The following is a 26,630-nucleotide window of genomic DNA, read 5'->3' as shown; positions in this document are numbered from 1 at the left end:
TTCATGCTTTCAATAACTGTCTGAGGTATGTGCCCACTGTACACATCAATGAAGCACAGAGAGTTTAAATAATGTGCCTAAAATCATGTAACTAACCAGTTTTCAGCACTTGGGGCACTCCACGCCCTCTTCCCTGAAATCCTCTGACCTATTTTAGTTACTGACTCAATTTCCATAATCAGTTGGTCCCCCTATTTCACTGGATTTGCACACAAATAATCCCACAGTAAATCCCGCTTGATATTCCAGAACTCACTTTAAGCAACCCAGAAAGCTTCTAACGCAAGGACCATTTGTATCTAGAAGAGAAGTAAACACTCTTATCTATTTACATCACATTTCTTACAGTCTGGTCACCAGAGAGGGAAGACTTTCAGGTGACAGAAGACCTACACACAATTAAGAGACATGATTCCTTGAAAGCCGAAGGCCTTGAGTAACTGAAACCTCCAGCCAGAGCAGAGGCAGGTCAGAACAGGCTTATTTAGTACATGAATTAGACCATGGAAACTGCATGGAAAACCGACTCCCTGTGGTTTCTAGTGCTGCTGCTTTCTTTAGAATCTTGATTGCAAGAAACATGGGATTTTCCTCAGACAGGGGCAATGGTATAATTAGTAATAGTAGTATAAATATAAGTGTAAACATAAACATAAATGTAAATATACATATATTTGGTCTTTGTCCCTGGTTCCTCACAGAGGTTCAAAAACCCCTGGGATTTCCTAAGTGACAGGAGTATCTCTTGTCATTCATAAGGAGCCCCTTTGGATCAGACCACATCTGACTTTATGCCAACAAGATGAGTCATTACAGGCTCTTAGATAGTTTCAAGGGAGGGTTTGACCACTTCAGGAAGACCAAGCATGTGATTAGAGGACTGGAACTCTCAACTCCGCCCCCCAACCTCCAACAACGACAGAGGTTGATTGCAATAACCAATGAACAATGCTTTAATCATCTGTGACCAGGTAATAAACCCTTGATAAAAACTCTGAACATTGCAGCTTAGAGAGCTTCCTGGTTGGTGAACACATCCATGCACCAGAAAGGTCTTGTGGGACAGGAGCTCTTGTGTCCCCCTCGGTCCCCCCTAGACCTCTCCCTTGTGTCTCTTCCATGCAGTTGTTCCTGAGTTCTATTCTTTAGAATGAAACTGTAATTGTGAGTATAGCACTTTCAGGGAGTTCTGTGTATTGTTCTAGCAAACTATTGGACCCTAAGGGAGATGGTCTTGGGAAATGCTGAATTTGTAGTCGGCCTAGCAGAAGTGAGGGTGGCTTGGGGATACCCAACACTTGCCCCTGGAATCCAAAGTGGAGACTGAGTCCTAAACTTGTGGGAGCTACACTAACACTGGATAGTTAGTGTAGTGTCAGAATTGAATTGAGTCATAGCACACCCACCTGGCATCAGAGAACTAGATTTGCATTGTAGAAAATAAAGTGAAATGGAAGGTGAATATGTACTGAAACACAGTTCAGCATTCAGTCAAAGCACAAACATAAATGGCAGATTATTTAAAGTTATTTTATAGTGTTTTCCATTTGCCTGACAGGAGCCAACTACTTAAGATACAAACTTTTCTGTGGCTCTTTCCAGTACCCTTTGCTGACCCACCAAGCTAACTTAAACACAACTTCTCTCTCTTTAAAAAAAATATTTTTTTATTGACTTTAGAGAGATAGGAAGGGAGAGGGAGAGAAAGAAACATCGATCGGTCACATCCTGCATGCCCTCCACTGGGGATCGAGCCCACAACCCTAGCATGTGCCCTGACTGGGGATCAAACTGGCGACCTCTTAGTGCTTGGGACCAGGTTCAACCAACTAAGCATACCAGCCAGGGCTAGACACAACTTCTCTTGACTTCTGTCTCCTTGCACATAATACATGGAATATCACAGCTGACTTATTTATTAGTACCCTTCACTTACTAGTTCTCAATTGGGGGAAATTTTGTCCCACCCCCCACCCCCCAAGGGGACACTCAGCAATGTCTGAAGACATTTTTGATCCTTACAACTGGCCAAAGGATGTGGGTAGGAGCCTGGGTGCTTCTAGACATTCTACAAGGCACAGGACAACACCAACAAAAGACAATTATCCAGCCCAAAATGTCAATGGTGCTTTGATTCAGAAACTCAGGGTTTCCATTGGACTGTGAGCTATGCAGGGATGGAGATCATATCTTATTTTGTTCCTGTAGCCTTAGTTAACAGGAACAAAATAAGCAACACTTGCTGAATGGATGAATGAGATAGAAAACTAGGATGCTTCTCGACAGCTATTAACTGAAAGGCTGGTCTACCTTGAAATGCACACAAGCAATATTAACAAAATACATTTGTATGAAGCAGGCTAGGTTTAGCACCTCAGGATAGAGCACAGGGTTCCCAGAGGATGGGCACAAAGGAGGGTCTGATGTGGGGCTGAGTGAGGAAGTGTAGAGCAATGGTGAGAAACTGGGCTTTGGCACCAAATGGGGACACTGTCATTCACAGTGTAATCCTGAGTAAGTGGCTCTTTTCTTCTGGGTCTATGTTTTGTTATCTATAAAATAGGAATAATCATGCATATGGTTTTAAGAACTACTAGTAAGTGATATTCACAATAGCTAAAAGGTAGGAGCAACCCCGATGTCCATTGATGGATGAATGGATAAACAAAATGTGGAATATACATACAATGGGGTATTATTTGACCTTTTTCATTAAAAAAAGGAAATTCCAATGCATTTTACTACACGGATGAACCATAAGACATCATGCTAAGTGAAATAAGCCAATCCCAAAAGCACAAATACTGTCAGATTCCACTTCTATGAGCAACCTAGAGCAGACAAATCAGAGACAGAAGGTAGAGTGGTGGTTGCCAGGAGCTGGAGGTAGGAAGAGGGAGTTGTTTAGTGGAGACTGAGTTTTAATTTGGAATAATGCAAAAGTTCTGGAGATGGATGGTGGATGGTTATATAACAATGTGAATTTATTTAATATCACTGAATTGCATGCACATTTTAAAATGGTCAAAATTTTGTCATGTATATTTTATCACATTTAGGAAAATGCCTGGAACATGGTAAGAATTAATTAGTTCTCTTTTCTGTCTAATAAAAATGTGTTGAAATAGTCTATTATGATGGGGAACCAACAAAGAATAGACTGTAAATAAGAAATAGGTGCATATACACACAGATTTGATAATGAAAAACATTTCAGAGTCATTCTCCTTCTTAAAATTCTAACTCCCTGTACAATTCCTCCCCCCAAAAAAAATTTTTTTCTAGATCTATCAGAAGTTCATGGCATTTTGTTCCAAGATTAGCCCTAATGTAGACTAAAGCAGCATGTAACTAGGAGTAAATGTATTGCTAGTCTGAAAATTATTCTTTACTGATCTGCTCTACCAAAGTTTTATCCAGGGAAAAGCTAAGTCAATCAATCTCTTTTCCTCTTGGGCACTAGTGATACATTACACTGGGCAAAAGGCAAATGACTAATAGCAAAAGACAGAGAAGCAAATATGTATGGATCAATGAATTAAAACTTGCAGGTAAGTCTTTATAATAGGAGTGAACATCTATTAAAGTTTATGGTGTGCCAGACATTGCTCTCTGTGTAGTATATATTTCATTTAATAACCACGAAAACTCCATTGGAGGGACTACTATATGATCATAAAGATAAGATAACAGCCTGGCCAATGTTTCTCAGTGGTTAGAGCATCAACCCAAAGGGTCATGGGTTCCATTCCCTGTCAAGGGCACGTTCCTGGGTTGCAAGTTCTATCCCTGACCCCGGTCGAGGCACATGAGGGAGGAAACCAATCCATGAGTGTCTTTTATATCAATGTCTCTTTCTCCTTCCTTCCCTCCCTCCCTTCCTCCTTCCTTTTCTCCCTCCCTCCCTTTGTCCCGTCCTTCCACTCTTCCTAAAAATCAATGGAAAAAATATCCTCTGGTGAGGGGTGAGGATTAACACGAAAAGATAAGGTAACAGAAGGAACCTGCCTCAGGTTGTGTAAGTGAGGGAGAGAGCAGAGCCAGAATCTTAACCCAGATACTACTACTCTATACTGCCTCCCACTGTTGTTGAAGACATTCACATTCTGTCTGTAATAACGTCTGTCTACCCTGCAGATCATAAGCTCCATTAGGGTACTTATGAGTTCTCCAAAAGTATTATTAAATCAATGAACATTGTTCTTGCACTTGTGCTTCGGATCTCATCTTTAGTTTTCACAGGCATACAAATACCAAGCCAAGTGACATAACCTGGAACAGGAGTCTTTAACCACTGAGTAGGCACCCATCAGTTCCATGAAGCCTAACCCAAATCTCCAGGTAATCATCCCTTCTGTACACCTGGCTCTCACCCCTACTTCTACAAACCCCCACCTTACTTACAAGTCTGTTGGGGTTTACGTGAGGAGCATCGACCATCCCTTCCAGCTCCTTGGTGAGGAAATTTCCTACCAGCATCACTCATCTCCCACGCCTACCCCAACCATGGAACTACACAGAGTTCTTCCTTTTTCTTGCTCATGTGTGCTCAGATAAAACCCAAAGCTCTGTCACTCCAAAGATTAGGAACCACTAATTCAGTTCAGATAATGAAAAGGCCTAAATTTGTGTTTAATCTGCCAATCCTGATTATTTATACATACTCAAGGAAGATTCTTTTCCCATCAGTATCTCATTTTCCACTTTGAAAATTGGAATTTTAGCATAAACTGCTATTAATCCAGAATCTAACCAACCAGAAAATTCATTACCATTTTTTTTTCTTTTAAATAAGCTGCCGGGAAGAGCAATCAGCCATAAGAAGACAGAAGAGCAGGCCAAGTGCTCAGGTGGGAAGAAATATTATGATGGCCTTTTTTCCACTGTTTTTTTTAAGGAACTTTTTTTAATTTTAAAAGGGAATTATGTTTGTTTAAAGAAATGATCCTTCTCTTTGAATAAAGGGAATTTGCTTTTTTTTTTTTGAGGGGGTGGAGGGGCAGGGAGGCAGAAAGTTTATGTGAAAAGAACATGGAAAAAAGGGAGCTAGCCTAAGACAAAGAAAAATGTTACCAGGCAAGAAGAGAAGAAGTAGAGAAGGAAAGGTAGGTATATAGAAGGACTTGGAAGAATATGGATTGGGAATGAAGAAAGGGCAGACAGAAGACAGTGGTCAATAATCTAACTGTGCAAATGAGACCTGGCTGATGTGACATAATACAAAGCAAGTATTTCAAGGCATGAACAGTGGAAAGCCAAAAAGAGAAGCTTTGACAAGAAGCATGGACTCTGGAAGGGTGTCAATGTTACTGTGTATTTATGAGGTTGGGACGAGGAGAGCTTTGATGAAAGACTATGCTGAGGTCTTATGCATGTTCCCTCGCACCAAGGCTCACACAGAATGTTCCTTTGGTGGGACTCTCATTTCAGAGTGCTATTGGATAATACACTGGACTTGAAGTTCAAGACCTGGGCCTCTGTCTCTTGTTAGCTGTGTGATCTTGGACAAGTTACTTAACTTCAAATTCCATTTCTTTGTCTTTGAAATAGATATATCAATACCTACTTCACAGAGTTGTTGTTACACAAAATATATGATATCATAGGTGGCACAGAGGAAACTCAGAAAATGTCAACCCCATCAGACTAAAGGTTTGCATGTGCTTAAAGTAACTGTGATCAATGCACATAGCTTTCAGCTCACAATTAGAGTGTCTCTGGTCTCTAACACAAGCAAAAGCTTTACATTAGAGAATATAGATGATTGGATAGCCATGTGTACTTTCTGAAAGATGATTATTTTAAAACTAGGACAAGCATACAAACACAAGATATATGTGGTGAAAAAATATTTAGATTATGAAACTGCAGAAAAAGTTGGTGAATTTTTTAGAAATGTCATTGCAGAGCATGGTCTAACTCTAGAACAATTTCAAGTACAGATAAAAACAGTATATTTGGGTTATGCTTGCTGAAATTCAGTCATCAAATTTCATTGGAATGCCATTCCTTGTCTTAGTGCTACAGGCTCAATGAAATAAAAGTGTTGGGGTGTGAAAAGTATAACTACCCTGGAATTGGTGTATTACGTATTAACTTGTTGCTTACAAAAGCCAAGTAAGTAAGCTTTAAATAGGTAAAATCACTATTTTTTTTCTGGCTTGTCTCATAACATATTTATAATTCCAATGACTTTCAGTGAAATTACAATTTTAAGGCATAAGTTTACCTGAAGTGGAATGGTATGTAGAACTCACTGGAAAGTAGGGTTAGTATCTGAAAATACTTTTCTCATCTTCCTACTTGCCATTAACACACATCATTGATTCACTCTCTGTACCCAGACAGTATCCAAACTATAAGGTTTATGATCACAGAAAAGGTGACACAGGAAGATGATCAACTGTAAGATTTGCAATCTTGATTCTACACAGAGGAGGTGGTTTTAAAATGTTTTTAAGCCTTAGATCCTATTAAAATTAAAATAAAAACAATTGGGTATTGTTTTGCAGAAATGAGTCCTAATAAAGAATCTGAAGACTCCCATTATTTGTCAAATCTCTAAAATAAATTCAATTAATGCAGTAATCAATTTCAAGTCAAGGAATTTTAAATACAGCAAGTTTCAGAGAACTGTTTTTGTTTTAAGCAATTAGCCACAACCACAAGCCAATTTCCCATGTTATCTTGAAAATAGATTTTTTTTAGTATGAACTAAAACAAAGCAAGGGCAGGTAGGACTGTGCATTTTATCCCATTGTGCTAAATAATTGAAAGCCAGCTTGCTAGTTACTTCCAGTTGGCAGCTAACATTAGTATAACTTCCAACCTGCTCAAAGTTCAAAGCTGAATATAAATTTATATACTTGAATACTTCTCACATGTGAAATATACTTACTTGAAAATACGGTAGTAAATGAACTTCATTAAATAGCACCATGTAACTTCAGAGCAGCATGTACTTATTGATAACTAAGTTATTTTTAAATGATGTTGAATTTTGAGTCTTTAAGACATATACTTATTCTGACTCAAAAATGTATTATTAGAAGTGAACATTCATAATGAAAAAGTAAAAAAAAATTCTTTGATTATGTATAACTATAGTATTATTTGTTCAACAACAGAGAAATACATACTGAATTTTTGAAAGGTCTAGGATAATTACATTTTCCAACTACAAGAGTTTTAATTTTTTGAGCCTATGGCATTCGAATATTTAAGAACTCTTCTATTTAGAACCAGGGTTGTTGTATTATGTTTACATTGGATTATTTTCTATTTGTTTTTACGTTGCTTTTAAGGATTCCTAACTAATTTTTATGGATATATCATATTTTTTTCTTGTTATTCCTTCATGCTGCCTGTCTTACTCCACTTCTGTCCCCAGCACCCTCTTCTGAATAGTGGTTCTAAAAGGTACAGGTGTTCTGCTTTATATCCATACTAGTGCCCTGGTGCACAGATTTGTGCACATTGAAAGGAAATTAATTAGAAGGTGTCCGGCGGGGGGAGGAGGGAATAGTCTAGGTGTGACAGGCCAGACACACCCTGGAGCCAACCTCCCTCAATCCCTCCCCAGCTGGCTGCACCTGGGGCAGCACCATGCCTTGAAGGGCATCTGTGGAGTGAGTGGGGTCCCTCTGGCAGGTGGGGTCCCTTGGCCTGGCTTCCTGACATCCCCCGAGGGGACCTGGGTGTGGGAGGGAGGTTCTCGGATGACACACCTCAGAATCGGGCTCCCTCCTCTCTGGTTCCGGGGTGCATCACCCAAGAACTGCCACTGCCAAGTCACTGCATCTCAGCAGCTCCTGCGCTGAGCATCTGCCCTCTGGTGGTCAGTGAGCATCATAGTTACCAGTCAGATGGTTGCTTAGCCTTTTATATATATAGATTACCCTTGAAAGAATGGGAAGAAAATGTTAGAAATCGTGTCCTATATGGGGTTAAGGCCACCATTAGCCTCATACAGAAAGGTAAGTAAACAATGGAAACTATCTTAGTTAGCTCACGCTGCTGCAACAAAACACCATGGAGCGGGTGGCTTAAACAACAGACATTTGTTCCTCATAGTTCTAGAGGCTGGAAGGTCAGAGATAAAGGTGCTGGCAGATTCTGTTCATGGTGAGAATCTGCTTCTTGACTGCAGAAGTCCACCTTTTCTGTGTCCTCACCTGGTGGAGAGAGAGCTCTCTCCTTCTTATAAAGCCACTAATTCCATCATGAGAACCCTACCCTCATAACTGCATCTGATTCTAATTATCTCCCAAAGACCCCATCTCCAAAAACATCTCTCTGGGGTTAAGGCTTCAACAATGAATTTGGAGGGTCTGGTGATGGGGAATACCATTAGTCCAAAGCAAGAGGAACCAAAGGAAACCACAGCAAGACCCAATTTGAACAAATTAGTTGCAGAACATTGGTCTGATTTAGCTCTAGAGACAAAAATGTCACTGTACCTACAGGAGCTTCTTGCAAATTCCACGGTGCACCCCAGGCTGTCATTCTAAGGGGCCAAGCTGGCATACAGCCTATACTCCACATGGGCCTGATAACCTGTTCCATCAGCAAGCAGGCACTCCCAGCCTTGAGCACTGACCTGCTACTTCACCTTGTCCTATCTGTGGTTTTCTTTACACAAGTTCTAGATTGCTAGGCTCAGTGCCATCATAACTGAATGCCTATCAGATGCTACACCAGACTGGAGGCCCCAAACCAGAGCAGGATCTGACAGTGCATCTCTGACGCGTTCCCTGTTCCAGCTCCATCTTCTCTGTAGAGGGAACAGGTCCTTCATCCTGGCCCAGACCCACCCACTGCCCTTGTGTGTGAGAGAAGCTTCCCTCTGTGGTCTGGCTAGGCTTGAAAATGGAACACCGTTAGTAAACAAGGATGGCAGCTGCTGGTTGGCATCTGGGCTACTCTATCGTTGAAATAAGAGGAGTTACTCTGTTTTTGAGAAAGGTGCAGTCTTATTTCAGGCAAACTATTCTGTAAGTGGCTTAAGTTTAAATAAAAATAAGCTTCTTAGGATTAACCAAAGATACAAAGGGATTATTAGATTTGCAAATCAAATGTCTAATCTGGTTAAAAGAATTGAAAAAAGAACAGAAACCATAATACTTAGAAATAACACCGTTAAGAAGGAAAAGAGGGGAGAGGGAGAGAGGCGGGGATAGAGAGAGAGAAAGAGAGAGAAAGCCTGAAAATCAATCAGATTCCTAAATACTTTAGTCATTTGGCTAACAATTGTTAAGGATCAATTACATACAAGACATAATCAATACAGGATTTAAAAATTATCTAGAAAAAAACGAACCATCTGATCCCTCCCATTGCAGAATTTGAAGTCCAGTGGTTCTGTCCCTTTTCCCTGAGGTTTATATCCTGGTCCTGACAGATATGCCTTGCCCCCTTTGCCCCCTGCCCTCTCCCTCAGGCCTCTGCAGGGCTCCGTGAGATTATTTATGCAGCTGAATCAGGATGCTGACTCCAGCCAGCGCTGTAAAACACAGCGCAGCCCTGGTGAGTCCAGGCAGCAGGACCAGCTTTGCTGATAGTTTTACATGCCTCTGTACGTGCCCGTGGCTCTCTCCTCCTGCTTTTGTGCCCCTTGCATTTCAGTCACTTGCAGGCTGGAAAACGGCTGCTTTGCTGTCTGCTCTGTCAGCTCATTGACGTAACTGCCCAAATGAATAAAAAGGAGGCTTCGTCCTGGAAAGCAACTACTGATAATTCCATCCCATCAAGGCTGTTTGGACACTGCACACAGGGGACACGCTGTGGTGAGCTCCAGCTCTCCTACTCACACTGGGAAGACTGTTCACCACCATCCTACAAACTTGAGACGCTCTAGAAAGGTATGTTTATCAACTAAATAAAGGCTGGAGGACGTGCCAGTGTTTCCTAAGAACTTCTCTGTTAAATGTCCTTAACTCCAAGAAAGGAAACACCCAACCTCACCCAATTGTGGTAACATAGACAGAGACAATATGCAGTCTCTTGTAGAAGCAGAAATAGTCTCTGCCTCTGCTCACATTACAGTCAGAATAAACACACAGAGGTGTGTACATACACATGCGCATGGGCGTTCTCTCTCTCTCTCTCTCTCTCTCTCTCTCTCTCTCTCTCTCTCTCTCTCTCTCGTCTTTCTGGCTGAGAATGTTAAGCCCATGATAGTTGGTTCTGCTGAATGGGCACATGCAGGATACCTGAACACCACAAAACCAACCATAAACACAACTTCCCATTCATTGTCAACATCCAACCTTCTGCCTGCAGGGCCCTCTACTAGGCACATGGCCACCACAACAGCTGACACAATATGACTTCTGCAAGGTGCTACACAAAGCATTTTATCAGCATTATCTCATTTATTCACCACAAAGAAATACAAAAACTTTCTATGGGTTGGAACTTTTCCTATCTTTAGTGACAGACACTGTAGTTGAGAAAGTTTAAATGGCAAAGCTAATAAGTGACAGAAGTTGCTTTGAGCCTGGATCCTGTACTTCAAACCCAGTTTGTATCAGTTAGTTATTGCCACAAAGATGAAGTATAACAAATCATCCCAAAATCATGATCGCTTAAAACAAGAGTAACCTATTCTCAGGTGTATGCAGGTCGGTGGTGGGGTCGGATGACCTAGGATGAGTGCACTTGGAGGTGCTCTGCTCCCTATGACTCTTACCCCTTTCCTGGAGCCAGTGACCTGGCTGGAGCACATACCTGGCAAATGTGCATGTTGACATATATACATACTTGGTCCAGTCTTGGAACTGGCACACCCTACTGTTTTCTCAATCTATAGGGCAAAAAGAAGTCACATGACTAAAACCAGAGTCAAGGAGTGGGGAAATACATGGCATTTTTTTTGTGTGGGAGGGAAGAACTACAAACTCATGAGGCCAAGAGTATAGACAGGCAGGCCAGAGAATTGAGGCCAGGAGGCACTATGCCTCCCCCCAGCTCTTGGTCTCCACACTCTCTCCCTAGAACTATTCCTTAAGGCTGACCTTTCTGGGAGCTTGATAGATTCATTTTCATGGACATTCTTCAATGTTGGAAGCTATCATAGCTCTGGTCAAGAACACTGGCTTTGGCATTAACCTCAGAAGACTATCTTCCTGAATGTCAGCTGTTACCCACTAACTGGGGAACTTTGACCAACTCTCAAAGCCTCATTTTCCTAGTAAAGAATAAATGCCATGTTCTCAACCTGGTGGTGTCAATGTTTCTGGTCATCTTAGAATTTACAATTCAGCAGGAAGTAAATGTCTTAGATACTCTTCAGCAAGTACCCTTGACATGGCAACGGAATGGGTGACTTTTGTCCAGAAGGACAAGCTAATAATCAGCTCCTTTACTCAAAATATTTCCCCTTTAACCAACCCTTCAAGATACAGCGATAAGAATAAAGAAGGGATGCTCCCTCTCCTGACTCCAGAGCCACTGCTGATGAGGCTCACCTCCCATCCTGGGCCTTAGAATCTGGCTTAGTGTTCTAATGCATGGGGAAGGGGGGTGGATGCTCCACAACAGTGTGGCAGTGGGGGATGACTGGGCTGGACCTGGCTCCTCTCTTGCTCTGCAGAACTAAGGTTGTGCCTGTGTCTGGCCAGGACAGTTGAAGCGAGGACTAGAGATGAGCTGGTCAGTTCACCATCTACTAGTCCATCTTCAGGGTCCTAGTCTAGAAGATAAATAGGTGACAGCATTGCATAGTGTTTAGGTACACAGACAAAGTGTTCAAAAGGCCTGGGTTCAAATCTAAGCTCTGCCACTTACTAATAATGTGATCTAGGACAAGTTATTGAGCTTTCATGCCTCAATTTTCTCATTAATAAAGTGAGAATTATAGTTCCTAACTCATAAAGTTGCCATAAGTTTGAAACATTGATCTATCCTTTGGAGGAGTAAATTGAAAATGCTCAGCAAGCCTTATACATCACTCCCTTACCTCCTCTTGAGAAGCTCTCCACAGTGATCATTCTCCATAAAATGTTGGTGTTTAGCACAGTACATCTTTCAAAAGAATGGTTCATGGGTTTGCTGCAGCTCTCTATTCTCTGGATAATTATACTGATCCTGGTGTAAGTCTGGATAAAAACCACCTTTCTAATTCTATCCCCTAGTATTTTGTTAACACAAACTTTCACCTGGACCACATAAATGATTTATTTCCATCTGGCAAGGTCAGAGCATTTGTGTATCTATCTGAAATCCTCTCCTCCCTTCTTCACATCCACCTCCAACACTTTTACAGGGTCCACTCAGTGCCACCTTTCCACAAACATTCCCATCACTACCAAATTCAGTTCAACAAATGTTAACCGAACACCTATTATGTGCTGGATCAGACAGTGAAAAAACGGAGGCAGACATAACCCTCTCCTTTAAAGAACTGGCAGGGAGATAGGAAAGTAAGAAGGAAATGAAAAAGTACTAGTGGCAGGATGATTTATTAAGCTAGGAATTTGTGCCAAATCTTCACATTTTCCTCCCATGCTTCTGGCCTCCAGCACCCTCACAGCTCCCTGGGAAACTGACAAGAACATCTGGCTGATCGGCTGTGAGACTGGGTCCTACAGGGAATTGAACACTGAGAGGATCTGTGATGACCACAGTGGGTGGGAGACAAAGGGCCTGAGTCACGAGTCTGCTGTATGGAAGGTCTCAGGACGACTTGGGGGCTGTGGAGAAGGGAACCCCAATTATGGCTAAGGTTGAATCCTTAATGACATTGTGAGATGGGGGCTCTAAGTAAAAATAAATTTGACTTAGAAAAATTATATAGCATGACAGTTCTTACAAACCTAGGCTTGTGAAGTGCAAGTAATATCTTTCTCTAAAACAACTGAAGTGTCAAGCATCAAAGTCTGTGTTCATTTCTAGGGGTGCTAGATGAGGGGAAAGGCATTTCTGCTTTCCACTGTCAGGGGAGTCAGGTAAAGGAAATTTTCAGAGAGGAGAGAACATTTGAATTGATTATTAAAAGACTAGAGGCCCGATGCATGAAAATTCGGGCAAGAATAGGCCTTCCTTCCCCCAGCTGCCGGCACTGGCTTCCCTCCAGGACCCGGGACCTGGACTTCCCTCCTCCCACTGCCAGCTGGCACCCGGGACCACAGCTGGCTTTGCCCAAGCCACCTGCAGGCACCCGGAACCCCCACTGGCGTCACCCAGGCCCTAGCTTCGTCAGGAAGGACATCAGGAAGGATGTTGAAGACATCTGGTCTAATTAGCATATTACCCTTTTATTAGTATAGATAAGTGAGAATCGATCTGGTGATCATAGAAAACTACAAGCATCCTCCACACAGAAAAACAACACATGTCCAACAGGGGACAGAGACCCAGCTGCAGAAAGCCCCAAATTTTCCCCTTTCTCTCAGAAGTCTGAAGTTGGAAGTCAGCAAGTTGCCCATCCTGTTTGCTCCCAGCTCCCCTTCTGAGGATGCATCCACCACCCTGGGCTGATGGAGGGAAGGAAAACATGCCTTCACTGGTCCTCCACGAACCCTGTTTAGCATTTTATATAAGTCATTTGTCCAGCATTTCCATTGGACACTTGTCAAGGTATGTTCCCTTATTCAGCTTGTGTCCTCTAAGGGTAAGCAGACTGCCACCCACTGTAGGGAAGGAATAGGGGCACAATGTATCTCTCTCTCTCGTCTTACATCAGCAGAGTGCTCTGCAGGTAGGAGACACACCATGCTTATTAATTGACCTCATGAATGACCAAAGGGATCAATCAATCAATCAATCAATCAGAAATGACTTTGTTTTTTAACAAAGGTTGGCATGAACAAGCAAGTGTGTATCTAAAAGGGGTAAGTAATGGTGGTAAGATGTCAGTTGCACTGCAAACAAGGTTGGATGAAGAAGTGCTCCTTTTGGACACCTTAAAACCATTCCAAAGTGGTCCCCAATCCACAAAGACCATCAGAATCATGTGAGGAGCTCTTAAAAATGCAGATCCCTGGGTCCCAGACCTGCCTCACTAACAGGATTTCTGCGGCTCCAGATTCTCAGGTGAGCCCAGTGATGGCTCAAGGACAAGAACCAGGAATGCAGGGCAGAGTCCTCACACCTAAGTGAGGTCAGGGGCATCTGGAGGGTGCTTTCAAACAGACTCCTGGCCCCGACTCCAGGGTGTCTGATCTAATAGGTCTAACGTGGGACCTTAGAATTTGTCCTTCTAATGAGTTCTTAAGTGAGGCTGCTACTAGCCCAGGAACCACACTTTGGGGGCCACAGATGCAATAGACCTTGCCTCCTCTGGCCAGGGCAACTCCTCTTCAGCTCCCTGGCCACAACTCTCCTCCAGCAGGCATCTCAGGATAACCCTCCTTGCCTAGACTGCCGCTCACCTACTGGCTATATCCTACTCCTTTCTCTCTTGAGCACCCACAGCTTATTTTTGTCCTATCTTTCAAGTTACCAGTGTTAATGACTTGAAGTTGTGGAAAGAAGATGGGGGGATTTCAGAGCTGTTTTTTGATTAAGTAGTTTACCAATAATCGATGAAATTCCCAGGGACTAGTCTCCAGTGCTGGCAGAGCTGTGACAAACACTACCATACTATAAATTGCTGTAAGCAGCTCACCCCATCATCACAGAAATGCATTACCAGGAGAATTTCTATCAGTTCACTGTATTTGATAGAGATGAAAAACAAATCCTTCTGAGTCCCCATAAATCGTTTCTATGGGTGTTTTATTCACAATTTTTTTTTTCATTAGAAATCTCTCTGAAGTAAAACCTCTCCTGTATATTAATTAGCTTGGACTAAGAACTAATGGGCTTCAGGGAGCCACATTTAAATATACCTTGAAATAGTTTCATTGAAATTTCTTCCCCTGGCCACATTTTCTAAATGACTATACGGAGGCGCTCTTGTTTTCCGCAGTTTCTCTTATAATCACTGTCTCCCTGGTGTGGCCTCTTCCTTTTGCGTTTATAAATGGAGGTTGATTAATACCCGGCAGCAAAGGGTGTTTGCTGAGGACAGGCTCCTTGAAAAGTCCTGATGAACAGTGGCAATTATAAAGGCACGATTAGAATGGGGACTGGAGGGGGTGAGCGGAAGGGACAGCAAGCCGCAAGAGGACATTATGCTTCTAAAGTCATGTGTGTGCGCATGTGCGTGTGTGTGTCTGTGTGTGTGTTCTTAATATTTCTAACTCCTTCTCCCCACTCCAACAACCCAGAAAACTGTTTTATTGGGAAAAGTATAGCTAATTCAGAATCATGGGCACCTTGGTTACAATATCCAGAGCCTTAAAATTCCTCCAGAATTGCTTGGCATGAAGCCATTGAGAAAATACATCTTAGCCTATACCTGCTTAATATAGGGACACCAGGTCAGAGAAACAACACTGCTAAGAAACCCACTTCTGGTCAATACAGAGTATACTTGAACTTAGGGCAAATGACAGTACAGCTATTCAATGGAATCAGAGCAGACACAAAAAGTGGACCCTGGTCACTACAGGAAGGTAGGATTCTATACTATTTCTTTTTCCTCCTTTGGATCTTTATTTTCTAAATTTTCAACTAAGAACTTCCCCAGAAAGTGGCTCCTCTCCTACTCTGCGCCATATCACACCCACATATCCATCGGAGGTTCCTCCTTAATCTCATAATGTCCTATGCTTATATTGATTATTGCACTTAGCATTGTTCTTTAATTATCTACTTATTTAACCTGTCTTGCTCATGAAGCTATTAGATCCTTGAGCTCAGAGATTGTGTCTTATTAACCTGTGTTTTTCCAGGTTAACTACTATATGGTAATTGCTAACTAAGTATTTGCTGAATGAATGAAGAACCCAAACCATTAACAGTGGTTGTCTCCAGCTGGTAATTTATTTATTTCTCATTGTCTTTTCTATTCTAAGCATTGTTACATTAAGAATGGATTATTTCTATAATCAGACTAAAAAGGGTTTCTAAAAATTGAGCCACTTCTTTCTTGTAGTTGGTCTACATGAAGAAAACATGGTGACTAATTAAATCAATAAACACACTTTTGCTCAGTGTCTATTACATGCACTATGTGTACGGATCTGGCTGTATTTAAAGAGTCTCCCATTTAAAGTACTTTGAAATTAGGAGATCCAAGATAGTGGCAAAGCAGGTAGAAAAAGATAATAAAGATCACAGCAGATATAAACAAAATAGAGCCTAAAACACACACACACACAGTACAAAAGATCAATGAATCCAAGATCAGTTTCTTTGAAAAGATAAACAAGACTGAAACCTTTAACCAGACTCATAAAAAAAGAGGACCCAAATAAATAAAATCAGAAATGAAAGAGGAGAGTAACAACTGATACCAAAGAAATGCAAAGGACTGTAAGAAAATATTATGAACAACTATATACCAACAAATCAGACAATCTGGGTGAAATGGATAAATTTGATCACAAACATATGATCTTCAAAAAATGAATCAGGAAGAATCAGAGAATCTGAATAGATAGATTACAACTAGTGAAATTGAAGCAGTAATCAAAAATTTCCAACAAACAAAAATCCAGGACAGGGTGGTTTCATAGATGCATTTTATCAAAGATTCAAAGAACTATTTTATCTCAAAAGGAGGGAAGACTCCCAAGCTTATTTAATAAGATCAGCATTATCTTAATTCTAAAACCAGATAAAGACACAACAAAGAAAGAAAATTATAGGCCAACATCTCTAATGAACATAGATGCTAAAATTCTCAACAAAATATTAGCAAACTGGATCCAGAAATACATTAAAAAAGATCATACACCATGATAAGTGGAATTTATTCCTGGGATGCAGATAGGTACAATATTCACAAATCAATAAATGTGATGACCACATAAACAAAATGAAGACTAAAAACCACATGAGCATGTCAATAGATGCAGAAAGAGCATTTGATAAAATCCAGCAACCATTTATGATTAAAAGCTCTCTGCAAAGTGAGAATAGAGGGAACATAACTCAATGTAAAAAAGGACATATAAGATAAACCCACAGTTAATATCGTACTCAGTGGGCTAAAACTAAAAGAGTTCTCCTTAAGATAGGAAACAAGACAAAGATGTCTGCTTTCTCCACTCTTATTCAATATAGTGCTGGAAATCCATAGCAATCAGACAAGAAGAAATAAAAGGTATTCATATTGGAAAGGAAGAAATAAGACTCATTATTTTCAGATGACATGATGCAACATAGAGACAACCCTAACACTTGTATAAGTCCATTAATACTTGACAAAACAAGCAAAAACATACAATGGGGTAAAGATATTCAATTCAAAAATGATGTTGAGAAAATTGGATAGGTATATGCAAAAATACCCAAAATTAGACCACCTTCTTATACTATAGACTAGGGGCCCGGTGCACGAAATTCATGCACTGGGTGTGTGTGGGGGGGAGAGTGTCCCTCAACCCAGCCTGCCCCCTCTCACATACTGGGAGCCCTCAGGCGTTGACCCCCATCACCCTCCGATCGCCTGATCGGCCCCTTGCCCAGGCCTGAAGCCTCCACCAGAGGTGTCAGGCTTGGACAGGGGACCCCCATCTTCCCCTGATCACTGGCTCTGGCTCCCGCCCAGGCCTGAGGCCTCTGGCCCAGGAATCATGCCTGGGCAGGGGACCCCCATCTCCTTCTGATCACTTACTCCACCCCCCGCCCAAGCCTGACGCCTCTGACCCAGGCTTCAGGCCTGGGCAAGGGGACCATCATATCCCCCCAATCCCCGGCTCCGCCCCCCGCCCAGGCCTGATGCCTCAGCCAGAGGAGTTGACCCTCATCACCCTCCGATCACCAATCACCGGATTGGCCCCTTGGCCAGGCCTGAGGCCTCTGGCAGAGGTGTCAGGCCTGGGCAGGGGACCCCCAGCTCCCCGCGGTTGCAGGCTCCGCCCCTGCCCAGGCCTAATGCCTCTGGCCTAGGCGTCCGGCCCAGGCAGCGGGGACCTGCAGTGGCAGCGGGGGGCGCCGTGATCGTGGGCTTCGCTTTAGGCCCAGGCAAGGGACCCCTAGCTCCTGGGACTGCCAGCTTCGACCGTGCCCAGCTCCCATCGCTGGCTCCACCCCTACTTCCTGCTATCACTGGCCAGGGCGGCAAAGGCGCCTGATTCTCCGATCATGGCTGGGGGGCAGGGCAAAGGCGGCCCCAGGGCCGCCTTTGCCCTGCCCCCCAGCTCTTAGCTCCCCCCTGGGTTTCCGATCACTGTCAGTGGCAGGGGGCTTCTTCCTGCTTTCCCTTTCGCCTCCCTGCATTGTGCCTACATATGCAAATTAGCTGCCATCTTGTTGGCAGTTAACTGCCAATCTTAGTTGGCAGTTAATTTGCATATAGCCCTGATTAGCCAATGAAAAAGGTATCACCGTACGCCAATTACCATTTTTCTCTTTTATTAGTGTAGATAAGAATAAACTCAAAATGGATTAAAGACTTAAATATTAGACTTGAAACCATAACCCACTGAATGGGAAAACATACTCATCAATGAAACACCTGAGAAGGGGTTAATATCCAAAAATTTATACAGAACTTATATAATTCAACACCAAAAAATAATCAACCCAATTTAAAAAATGGGCAAAGGACCTGAATCGGCTTCTCCAAAGAGGACATACAGATGGCCAATAGACATATAAAAAGATGCTCAGTGTCACTAAGCATCAGAGGAAAGTGAATTTAAACCACAATGAACAATCACCTCACACCTGTCAGAATGGCTATCATCAATAAATCAACAAACAACAAGTGTTGGCATGGATGTGGAGGAAAAGGAATCCTTGTGCACTGTTGGTGGTAATACAGATTGGTGCAGCCACTGTGGAAAACAGTATGGAGTTACCTCAAAAACGTAATAATGGAACTGCCTTATGACCCTGTGATGCCACTTCTGGGAATAAATGCAAGGAAACCCAAAACATTAATCCGAAAGAATATATGCGCCCCTATATTCATTGCACTGTTATTTATAATAGCCAAGATTTGGAAGCAGCCCAAATACCCATCAGTGGATGAGTAGATAAAAAAGCTGTGGTACATTTACACAATGGAATACTACTTGGCTATAAAAAAAGAAACAAATCTTACCTTTTGTGACAGCATGTATAAACATGGAGATGATTATACTAAGTGAAATAATCCAGTCACAGAAAGACAAGTACCAAATGATTTCCCTCAGAATGAACAAAATAAACTAACAAGCAAAATCGAGACAAATTCATAGATAGCAGGCTGACAGCTGTCGGAGGGTGAGGGCCTGGAGAGGGTGGAGGGACTGAGTAAAAACGAAAAAAAAAGGAGAAAATAAATTCATGGACAGGGACAGCAGAGTGGTGATTGCTGGGGGGAGGGGGGAGAGTGGACAGAAGGAGGTGGAAGAGGTATAGATGGGATAAATGGTCACAGAGGGAGACTTGACTTGTGGTGGACACACAGTACAATGTGTTGTAGAATTGTACATCTCTTACTTGTATAATTTGTTAACAGTGTCACTCCAATAAATTCAATAAAAAGGAAAAAAATAAAGTACTTCAAAAATTTTAACCAGACATATTCCTATCCAGAATTTCATTAAATATTCCTTGCCTTTGGAGTTCAATTATGTTTGTAAACTGCTGTATGAACCCCTCTGTCACCCATCAGTTGAAGATACAGAGATGGGAGGCGGTTTTGGAAATAGGCTTTTTGTCTCAATGAACGGTTGTATTTTCAAAACACATGAACCTACTTGCTTAAGTCTTTAAATCCTTTTATTTCTACCTCACGGAAAGCCATTTAGAGAAGTAATGTTTTTGTCCCTTATCAAAAGACAGCCCTCGCTATGATCCTGTCAGTGAGCGCAGAGGAACCACTCCAACACTGCCCAACTTGAGGCCCATCCACCTCACGGGCAGGACAGGAGGAAGGGGCTGCTATTTGGAGTCTGAGTTGAGGGCAGTCTGCACTAAGTCACTTCCTAAATTAGAGAGAGATAAAGCAAAGGCAAAGCAGTGACTTGAGGAGGCAGAGGTGTCTGCTCCTCCCTAGACTTAAGCCTACTTCCTGACTTAAGCCTGCCCTGAAGCCTGGGAACTAATGTGACCTTACACCTAGGCCCCAGTGTTATCACAAGCCAGCCTGAGGCTTCCAGCTGAGCCATGTGCTCGCCCCTTACACAAAAATAACTTCAGAAGATCCACCCAGACCATGTCATGCAAGATACCAAAGTCCCCAATCTTATGAGAGAAGTGACTGCTACACCTTGACTGATTCCAGCTTTATCTTGGCTCCAGTCTGCTCTCCCTGTAGATAACATTTATAAGATACCCATTCATAGAGTTGATCTGGTTTTTTCACAATATCCAATCTAGATCCAACCTTTGGTTCCTTAGATCCTCCCCAAAATCACCCAGCAAACCCCAAATCCTGGAACCGTTTCTTTTGAACACCCTCTTATAAGCTGAGACATCCCAATTCTGCATTGTGTGTGTCCTCTCTCACTGTAGCTAGTAATAAACCCACCTGCCCAACTACAGGTGTGCTCCCAGTGGCCTTTGGCTGCAAAGCATTGACACATTGTCAATATCAAGTTGAGTGCTTACTAAGAGCTAAGCACTGTTATGAAACCTTACTTATTTTTTGCTTACTTACTACTTCATATCCTATATAATAAAACCCTAATATGCAAATTGACTGAACAACAGAACAACCAGTCACTATGATGCACACTGACCACTAGGGGGCAGATGCTCAATGCAGGAGCTGCCCCCTGGGGGTCAGTGTGCTCTCACAGGTGAAGCACCACTCAGCAAGAAGCCCAGCTTATGGCTGGCAAGTGCAGCAGCGGTGGCAGAAGCCTCTCCTGCCTCCACTGCAGGCGTGAGGTAAGGAGCGAGGGGTCCCAGACTGTGAGAGCCCCAGACTGTGAGAGGGATGTCTGACTGCTGGCTTAGGCCCGATCCCCACTGCAGGCGGACATCCCCCGAGGGGTCCCAGACTGCAAGAGGGCACAGGCCGAGCTAAGGCCACCCTCCCCCTGCCCCAGAGCACAAGTCTGTGCACCAGGCCTCTAGTGTTAAATAGAAGAGGTTGTCAAGGTTTGGACCATTCTTACTAAATGCTATTTTTGCTAAATGTTATAATATAGCACAGTGTTTTACAGATCAACTGTAAACAGGAAGAGCTAGACAGGAACTCAAGGGATAAATGTAACTAACTGCAAAGAAGAAATCAACATGTAATTGACCAAATAGTATATATAAGCAAAGGCTAAGCCTCCTTTAGGGGAGGCAGAGCTTTGCATAGGAATCTTTTGTCTCCTTTACTTGCTGCAAGTAAATAAAGAAAGCTACCTTGTGATATGGGAACAACCCTGTCAAAGCCCTTGAGTTCAGTAACAAACTTTCTTTGTATAGAACCCCTGAGTATCTCAGGCCACAGACAAAATCAGTACCACGGAGAAACTCCTCTCATTGTGCTCTCTCTTGTGATCCCTGTGGGAATCACACCAGACACGCCTGATAGTCAGGCCAGTTGAAGCACAGAGGCCTGTTGTCAATACACTGGACTCTCCAAGGCCACTCTGTGCCTAGGCTAGGATACATAAGCAGCTGCAAGGCCACAGAGAGCTCACGGTACCCTGTGCCTGGCTGTAGCCAATATGATTGATGTCACTGTTGGCAACTAGCCTTCTTTGTCTCTGGAGTAATATACAGGTTACTGACCAGGAGTCTGCTAGAGAGAGCAGTTGGGCAGAGCTAATGTAAGGAGTAGAAGCAATAGGCACAGAGAATGTAGCGCCTATGTGTGCAGCAGAGAAGAGAGCTGAGAGCTGGTACTGCTACGATGTGAGGCTAAGAGCTCATAGAAAGCTCAGATATAGCTTCCATGTTAACCAGCCAGTGTTCTGGGCAGGGGAGACAGGAGAAGCTACTGAGCCAGAGAGTGTAGGTACCGCTACGATGTGAGGCAGTGAGTCTAGGAGGCAGCATGCGGCTGCTCAGATAATAACTGGGTACAGAGACTGCTACTACTGTGTAGGAAAGATATGCATTTACCAGCTGGTGTATGGCTATTTGTATATGAGACTTTGCTGTGAAGGACTGTCTTTTCTGATGGCCATGTGCTCTCCCCCTACACAAAAATAACTTCAGAAGATCCACTGGCTCTTCTGCAATAAAGACTCATTCTTATATATCTACAACTTCTCATGGCTTCTTTGTCTAAGACTTGGCATCCAAGAAGGTCCAGTCCCCAGAGAGAGGGGCTCGGACCTGACACCTATAACTAGTGAGCAGAGGAAAAAGGAGGAACTTGGACTAAGTTCCCAACAATTAGTACAGTGGGCAGGGTTTGAGGAGGAACTTTCTCTGTGCTTGGCATAGTCCAATGGGAAAACTTAGAAGAATATATGGACTCGGAACAACTCAGAGCAGCAGTGCTCAAGCAGTGCTCCTGCTGTCTCTGACAGTCCCTCACTCACCTCCATACCACCAGTCAGAAATCCCAAGTCAGGGACCAAATATTTACTGAGCACTTACACACTAAGCGTGGGCTACAGCTTAGGGGAAACAGGTCTGCCCTCCTGTTTTTTAACTACCCACCAAGCACTGCCTACATCGTGGAGACAGCTTTGGAAGCTTACACCTGTGAGGAATACGAGACAAGCACAGTGTAACAAACCTGAAGCTACAAACCAGCTATGTCGTCCATCAACGCTTTCTTATCACGGAATTGGCAGAATGCATTAACAAAAGGGTAATTATTTATTAATGGTTACTTGAAACCTGGGGTTTCCCCACATGATTGCAAAACACACAGGACCATTTATTTTAAGTGGTTTCCAGACTTTGATCGATGGAATGTTCTGTCATGCTGGCAAAGGCATAAATGCAGTGATGCTAACCAGAGTAACTGTAGAAACGATCCTTTCCTGGTACAACCTTAGAACATTTCTGAACAATCATCCATGTGAAGGAAACATCAAGGGGATAGAAAAACCATCTGGTCTCTATAGCTAGAACACTTGAACAGCTTGTAAAGGGGGAAAAAAAATTAAACCTCACAACAAAAATCTGGCAGATGATAAACATAAGATTTTCACGTTAATCAGCCAGTTGCTATAGACCAAGAACAAGAGAGAGAGAGAGAGAGAGAGAGAGAGAGAGAGAGAGAGAGAGAGAGAGAGAGAGAAAGAACTGGCAGAATCCAGCACCTCTGGCTGGAATGAAAGACAAGCAGAAGAAACTTGAAATTGAAGCTGATTATAGTTATATTTCCCCAAACACCAGAAAGCTATTTATTTTCTTTACAGGTGATGGGAAATCCAAACAATAAAATTATACAGAATGTTGCAAGGCAAAGCATTTCTATGGGTGTTTCCTGTTCAGATGGAAGTAAATGTAACCACACCCCCAATAAGAAAGTCTGTTCTCCACTGTCTGAGACAATTTTGCAAATTGAAGATAATGACCAAACCAAAGATACTTGCAACCCAAGCCCTTCATTGGAATAAGCAACATTTTCAAGTACCCCCCCCCCCCGCCCCCTGCGCTCATGGGTACAGATAGGGTCCCTCCTAAACATTTCTCAATGAGCCAAATTGGGCGCAAGACTCCATAACAGAGCGGCTTTGTGTGGGTATGTCAAACATATGTGCAGTCATCCGGGTCACTGTGCTTCTCTGAAAACAGAACTGAAACTTTGCTAGGGCTTGGCTCGCTGTAGCTCATCCTTCAACATAGCCAAGTGGTTTTTCACGTGACCTCCATCTGTCTTTATACAGCAACAGTCCAAAGAGTTGGCAATGTAAGATAATAAATATACTATTTACTGAAAAAAAAATTAATTTTTTCTAAGTCTTTCCAAAGCTATTTAATGTAAATTTGTATGTGTAATGTGTGTGTATTATTATATCACCTAAAAGACAATGTCCTCTAAGTATAGAGGGTATCCCCAAAAACTGTATACATATTTTGAATAATTATTAATTCCAATGGGTAAATCGGAAAACAAAGAAACATTAATTGAGCTATCAGCTGTTATGTGTATACATTTTTGGGAACACTCTATATACAGTCAAAAAGGGAGACTGGCTCCCTCCTTTTCCCTCTGCCCCCTACTCCATCACCCAGAGGAAGCCACTGCTAACAGTTTTGTGTCGGTCTTTTTATGCTCATCACTTGTTTTGTAAACAAAAATTATATCATATTTTACATCGTTTTCTGCAGAGCTTGCTATATTACTTTAGGATTGTAACTCAGTCATGGCAGGTATGCCTTCTTACTAAAAGCTACACTGTGTTCCATTAGATAAAGGGATCCTCATCCATCCATGCACTCCCCTAGTTCCTTCCAATAACAGACAATGGTTTCAATAAACATCTTTAAACCTGAAAAAATAATACAATTTCTTAGCCAGCTTGTAACTGGTTTTTTTTGTTTTGTTTTGTTTCTGTTTTTTACTTCTCAGCTGTTAAGATAAATGTGGTTGTTTCATGTGTCTAAGGCTCTTGCCTTCTCCCACGCATAACCCCATGCGCACCCCTTAGTTAGAAAGCTGAGGTCTGGAACAAGTCCTCATGAGATGGCACCTCTGCCCTCCTACTTTCAAATGCAACAATTGTACACCTTTCTAAAAACTCCTTCCTTCTATTGATGCTATGCTTGGCCACCAATAGGTAGAGTCACCATAGAACTCATTGAGCTTATGCTTCTGAGCGCCTCACTTACTCCGGTCACTCCCAAGGTCCTGTATCTAATTTTAAATTAATAAATTTTGTCTTTTTCTTAAAGAGGATCCCTTAATCTTGATAAACTTCAGATCCCACAAACCTGGATTCTCCCTCGTGGGCCACTGAACAGCTTCGTCACCTTATACCTAATTTGTTGTTTCCTTGACTCCTGGCCTTTGTCCACCACGGTATTATTTCTGCTGTCTCCTTCAAGCAATTCCACTATCTAATCTTCTGCAGATCAGCACATTGAGATTTCCCCAGGTGGATCTGATTTTGTTCCTTCCTTCCTCCTCCTTATATACTTCTAACCTCCGTTTACCCCTCTGCATAGGACTTGATCTTCCGTGCTTTCTCTAATATTTGCCAATTTAGTATTCCTGGCAGAATTCATACACATCCTGTTGACTGGTTCTTCCAACTCATTGATAAAGATTTTTAATAAACCCAGTCCTCACAGTAACCCTTGGGGGCATTCTGCTAAGCACCTTCCAGCAACTAGATTTGCTGCCATTTATTTGTCAGTTCCATTACCTTTGGTTTATGGTTTCGGAGCCAATTTTCAATCTGCATTGGAATTCTATTCCAGCCAATTTTAACTTGTTTTGCAAGTAAAATTTCATGAGACATTTTTATCAAGTGCTTTAGTAAAGTCCAAATAAGTAACATCTGCTGTGCTGCTTTTAACCATTCATTCGGGTGATGCATGTGTGTGTGCATGTGCACGTTTCTTTTCACAAGGCAAGCTATTAAGTTTGTCTCACAGTATTGGTCTCTAAGAAACCTGTGCTGCTATTGGTCCTGGATTTCATTATCCTCTGGTTTGGTGCTAATTAATCTCCATCATTTAGGATTTTTCCCTCCTCTTAATATTTGTCTTATATATAAACAATGAAATTGAACTTATTTCACAAGATCGCCTTTTCCTACAATATGAGGACCTCAGGGGTCTGCTCTCTGCTCCCAGCTGCTTCTAATCAAAGTGAGTTCCCTCCCACAGCCTTCGCCCCACTCTGAGTGCTGGCACGGATCTCCCCATTGAGCAAGATGACTCGGGGTGCTTGGGAAGCACAGTCTCATTTCCTCCACTTTCCCACAGCTCGCTGCTGGCCCCCTGCAGTAAATTTACCTATTTAACATGCAACTCTGAATCTTATCCACCCATCTGTCTTGATATCCTGTGTGTAAGCATTTTCTGGAGTAGAACTGGTTCCCTACCTGACAAAGACCCTCCTTAATGAAACTTTACTCTGGCTCCTCTAATAGGCCTCATCCTTGCCAGACCTGCATAGCTCAGGTTTGGCACCAATCCTGCTAAGTCAGTTTAGAAAAAATCTGCCATCCTCCAAATTTGGTGACTCTCAATATCCAAATTTCCCTGGACCGCCTTCAGCAAGAACCCCCTTTACCCCGGCTGCATCCTCTTAATAGTTTTTCATCCACTGACCCACTTGTCCTTATTGTGCTTGGAATTGAGCCCAGTTTTATACTAAGGTCTCTTTTCCCCTATTGTCATAATCCCTGGGTAAAATCTGTTTTTACTGCTTTAACTACTGTCCAGCTCAGGGTTCCTTTACCATACCTATTCCCCAGCCTGTTGCAAGGAGACTGGAGGTGGAAGTAATTCGTGTAAATAGTCCTCAGGCTCTAGAGATGCTGCCAAGAAGGGTCCACGATGGCCCAGAAGCTTCATGGAGGGCTGGCCATGCAGATGGACAAAAGAAAGGGGATGGAGGCTGAAAAGAATATTCTGAGGGTAAGGTAATTTTACTAGTAGTGACTTGGGGGGAAATGAAGAAAAATTGGGGAAATAGAGATTGCATAAGGTACACATGTAAAGGTCAGGGCTTCAGAGAAAGACGATCTGCCAAGAACAGTCTGTGATGGTGGCAAGAATCTTCTGAA

Source organism: Myotis nattereri, assembly GCF_964212035.1.
Source record: "Myotis nattereri genome assembly, chromosome: 1".
Taxonomy (NCBI): domain Eukaryota; kingdom Metazoa; phylum Chordata; class Mammalia; order Chiroptera; family Vespertilionidae; genus Myotis; species Myotis nattereri.
Note: the sequence above shows the minus strand (reverse complement) of the source record.